The sequence below is a fragment of the Pyxicephalus adspersus genome, chromosome 3 (assembly GCF_032062135.1).
Source record: "Pyxicephalus adspersus chromosome 3, UCB_Pads_2.0, whole genome shotgun sequence".
Lineage (NCBI taxonomy): Eukaryota > Metazoa > Chordata > Amphibia > Anura > Pyxicephalidae > Pyxicephalus > Pyxicephalus adspersus.
In genome coordinates, this window is record NC_092860.1 from 8,623,785 (window position 1) to 8,628,622 (window position 4,838).

General features: G+C 45.1%; 1 long non-coding RNA gene across 1 annotated transcript in view; it reads left to right on the forward strand.

Annotated features, from left to right (window-relative positions):
* The window catches only part of LOC140325585 (uncharacterized), a 14,858-nt gene extending 10,406 nt beyond the window's left edge, over positions 1–4,452 (forward strand). Inside the window, exons 3-4 of the long non-coding RNA XR_011919702.1 lie at positions 2,274–2,479; positions 2,903–4,452. This is a non-coding gene — a long non-coding RNA (uncharacterized lncRNA). The remainder of the gene's footprint in view (positions 1–2,273; positions 2,480–2,902) is intronic.
* The last annotated feature ends 386 nt before the right edge of the window (positions 4,453–4,838 follow it).

Below are 4,838 nucleotides of genomic sequence, written 5' to 3' on the forward strand. Positions count from 1 at the left end.
AAAATATACCAGAATGCAGGTATAGCAAGTACAGATACATTGGAGGAGAGGAGGATCCTAGCCGCGTAAGCACGATCGGCCATGCCAACATGTAAACTTTCTCCTCATACTATGTGAAGCTGGAAACAACAAATTGTGATGCCATTTTTTCTTTTTTCTTCTTTTTTACTTTGAACCCCAATGCATTAAGGCAGCGCAACACACTTGAGCATTGCACATACCAAGGGCCAATGATTCCCCTTTTTCAGCAACTATGAAATATCAGTCCCATGTGGAGATCACTATTAAATCCAACCGAGGAAATAAGAAATGCACAACACATATGTGCCGAGTAGAATTTTTTTTTTACATGGACTCCTATGTACATAGGCGCTGCCTGCAATGCAAAGAATGTTGTGTATGTGTTGTGTAGCATTCTGTAGCAGCAGCGGGAACTGTGGGAGGGCTGAGACTTCCTGTTTCTGCTTCCACATAGCACTGGGGGCAGAGGGGTGGCTGATGCAGAAACAGCAGATGATCACTTCCTGCCCGCACCATCCGCATGTCACCATTAATTATTTAAGGGGCCTTGTATATGAGGGCCTCCGAGTGCCCCGGGGTACAAAGGGCTGGGCAGCCGTTGTACAGTTGTATAACTGCATGCTCAGACATCATTGGGGAGTAATAGTGTGCTGGGGGGGGAGCTGGGTTGCTCAATAGAGCTTTGTGTAATACTGGCATGACTTGCAGGCTTGTAGTACATGATGTAAAATGTGTAGATTAATGTACATTACTGGAAGGCTTACCAGCCTGCTACTGGAACTGGAAAGATGCAATAAATAAGTGTAGAGCGATGGCTCATTTCTGGATCAGCAAGAAGCTGACAACATGTGGAACCACATCCTAGTTTACAGATGCAAGGGATTATGGGAAGGAAGGCAGCAGCACCAGCCGCCAGTTTGGCCCTATTAGCTTTGGTTTATGGTGGTACAGTTTCTGTTCCCTACATAGAAAAGTGTGACATTATAAGAAGAAAAGCAGCTCTTGTGGCCCTTTAGATTAGGCACAACCCCTGCTTTCTTTATAAAGAAGCAGAGGATTATGGGAAAGAAGCAGCCATTGCAACCTATGAATACAAGAGCATGGGAAAATATGATAGAAGGCAGCCATTATGGCCCCATTGGGTGTGGTTTATGGTGGCACAGCCCTTGCTTCCATTATACAGGGAAGGTAGGAAGCAGCCATTGTGCCCCTTTCGTTTGGTATATAGTGGCACAGCTTCTGTCCTCTGTATACAAGAGTGTAGGATTATGGGAAGGATGGCAGTGGTCACTGTAAACCTTTAGATTTGGTCTATGTTGGCACAGCTTCTGCTTATTTCATACAGGAGCAGAGGGTTTGTGAACGATGGGAGCAGCCATTGTGACCCCTTCGCTTAGGTCTGTGGTGGCACAGCTTGTTCTTTATGTATACATGAGGACGGGATTATCTGAAGGACAGCAGCAGTTGGCATGGCCTCCTGACTTATCTGGGTCTGTTGTGGCCCAGCTCACTATATTCAATAGCAATGGATTGTGGGAAGGAAGGCAGCAGCCATTGTGGGCTTTAGCTCCCTCTCTCTATATAAACAAGACAATAATGGCAACCATTGCCACCATTACTATTGGTCTATGATGGCACAGCTCTTTCGATCAGAGAGTGCCTTTAGCCACATAAATACAGGAAGGGCTTTACTGAGCAAACCATTTGCCAAGATTGTAGTCACATATTTGTTACTGTTCCACCTACCGATCAGTGGTCGCCATTGTCCTAACCTTACCCAGGGCATCCTCTGGCCTTGTTCTTTCTTGACTTACACCTGCAATATTTGAAGTTGGTGACCGGTTCTCTTTTATCTGACTCTTTTTAGGGGCTGAGTATGAAAAGATAAAATGGAGGTGTCAAGGCATTACATTGCAGATGCTGCCATGAGTTCAGGTTCGCTTTAAAGCAATGACAGCTTCATGCTTGGTCCAAGGAAGACCAACTGTTGACAAGGCCATGGGTGCCGTAACCTTCATAGGCGATGGGGTTAGGAAGGCCTTATCAGTCTGGTCCAATTCCACAGAAGAGCAACCGTAGTGCCAATTGAAACTGAAAAACCTTAATGTTGGCCCTGTGTGTTCGAAGCTTGCTGTGCATAGGGCAGTCTAGCCTCAGACCAGAGCACCCATGCTAACTTCTGTCTAGAAGTCTAGAAGTTCTGTCTAGAAAAAGATGGCTGGTCTTATGAATTATGATTTTCTATTTTTTAGATCACATGGATGACCAGGTGCACCATTTACCTGAGGAAGAGATAGCAGCAGAACGAACTATAAGCAGACAAGTGGAGACACCAAGCCATGCTGGAGGAAGCAATATTAAAGGATCTGTTGCTAACATCTTGGTGCCGAATATCACAGGACACCATCAGAGGTCCCATAGAGTCCATGCCTTCGAGGAGTCACCTACACAATATTAGGTTGGTGATTTAAATGTTTTAGCAGATCACTGTCTTACATCAGCTCCCTAATAACCACAAAGAGACGACACATTGACCTCAGACATTCTTCTTTGTGCATTGCAAGATACTTTCATTAGTTTCAGATCAGCTACTGAAAATCTATCATATTATATCATTATATGGAAATAGGTTGGTGGTTTATATTGAGGTGGCTCTTCATAATAGGACAGTTGTCATTTGAAATCAGTGCAGTTGTATTCATTCCCAGCTGACTGACTTTTTGCAGCAGTGACAGTTAGGGTTCAATCAGAACACATTACCTATACGGTGATAATGGAGGGGCCCCTCCCTGATTAGCACCCGGCAATTCAGCTCAGGAATGTCGTACCTGCTACGACAGGCCGTCCTTTGCTCTGCTTTGACCTGCTGCGTCTTTTTCAGGTATGTTTCCTTATAAGGAAGGGCAGCGCTGACTGATAAGTTATCATTGGGCCATATCGGCTTTGAACAGAGGACGAAAAGGAAGAAGGGTGACACCCCCCTCCCCCTCCCGCGCCGAGGGCGTTTGAATACAGGAGTGACAAGTGTGTGTAAATTCTCTGAAACAAGTAACCGCTTCAGAATCTGCAAACAGGAAATAATGTATTTACGCTCTGAACAAAGGTACTGGAATTGCCCTTCTGTACAGTTGTAAACATAAATGTTAAAGGGACAGCCAGGTCGAGGTACACAGCGTCATACCTCACAGGTGGGTACCAGGTCAGTGTTCTCCCCAACCCCTTTTAGCTGGGCGCACCACCCGGCACCTATCAGTATCAGGTGTTTTAGGGTGGTTGCTGATGAGTTGGGTCACAATACAGGGGCTGCCACCCGCCTACAATTTCATCCCACCCAGCTTAACAAAATTTCTGGGTTCAACACTGCAGGTGCCCAAACCTCTGTGGGCAGCGCGAGTGATCATACATGTGCCAGTGTGGCCCTGAAGCAATCACCTTTTCCATCTGGCCTGACTTAAATCTAAAGCTAATCCTTTTTTCATACTGTAGGGAAAGGATTAAACTCCTTTCAGGTTTTCCCCTATCTATGTCCTATTGGGGAGGATTTATCTTCTCTCTAAAATAAAAGAGAGATTGGAGCCCTAGGATATAATTGTCTATCTCAGTGATAACTGGTCCTCTCATTTCCTGTCCAGGTGTCACAAGGACAGGAAGTGAGGTGACATCTTCCCTTTGGGGTCAAGTATTTACTAAATAGAAAGAACATTTGTTGGAGTTTCCCTTTAACACCTCACACCTCTCCCCCTCCTGTCCCTGGTTTGCCCTGCTGCAGTTTTCCAGGGTTTGGCAGCTCAGCAATGGCAGAGTTCCCAGGAGAGGGAATCCTATTGTGCTGCTATCCAGGGTGGCATTCTGGAAAGAGCCCTTCACCCCTTCCCTGATTCACATATCCTGCGCCATTCCATAGATTTCTACAGCTTTGGAGTCTTCTGACACTTAGGAGTGCTTGGCCACCCTGGGCAGTGCAGGACTGAAATTGTAATAAATGACTGCCTGGGCCTAATCTTTGTGTACTCCATCATCTAATCATTGGGAACGCTAAAATAAAGGTGATTGTTTAGGTGCTTCTTTTACATGGTGACAACACTCCCTACCCATCTCCTACTTGTACTCCTGTGTTGTCACCCTATCATGCCGGTACTGGTACCATTACACATTACAGGGACTTGGTCCTATGTCACCATCACAAAATCCAACCTGAGCAATGCCATGCACGGCACATACAAATGGCTGCAGGAGATCCACAGCACTGAGCTTCCCCATGGTATAAAAAAAAGAAAAGATGTGTTTTAGTTTTCAGGAAACTAAATATCATTCAGTTATTATGGTTTAAATCTTCTTTCATAGATTCAGCTGCATGCAACATACAGGAAAGACTTTCCTCGCCCTGGAAACCTTGTATCGAACATTAAAACAATGCTAAAAAAAATAAAAGGAACACGTGCCAAAAAGTATATGTGTAGTACAGGAGTCCTCGTATAACCCTCGTACATACACGGCTGGCATAAAGGGGGCACCAAAATAACATTTGGTCGGGCAGAAAGTAAATCACAGGCCATAAATCCATAAATTTTAAATATCGTTTCTTCTCTTTAAACCATAAATGCAAATTGAAGCAGAGACATCTTTTCATCCTGAGGACAGAGCACACCACAGACTCATACAATGGGTAATTGCTTTCCTAATTTAGCCGGGGCCATAAAAACAGGCCGAAACCCATCTGGATAGGCCGCCACGCTGCCCTTTGTTAAATGCCCTTTGTTTTTAAATGGGAATAAAATGCGGCCAGGGACACGGCCAATCCTAAACTTCCTCTTCCC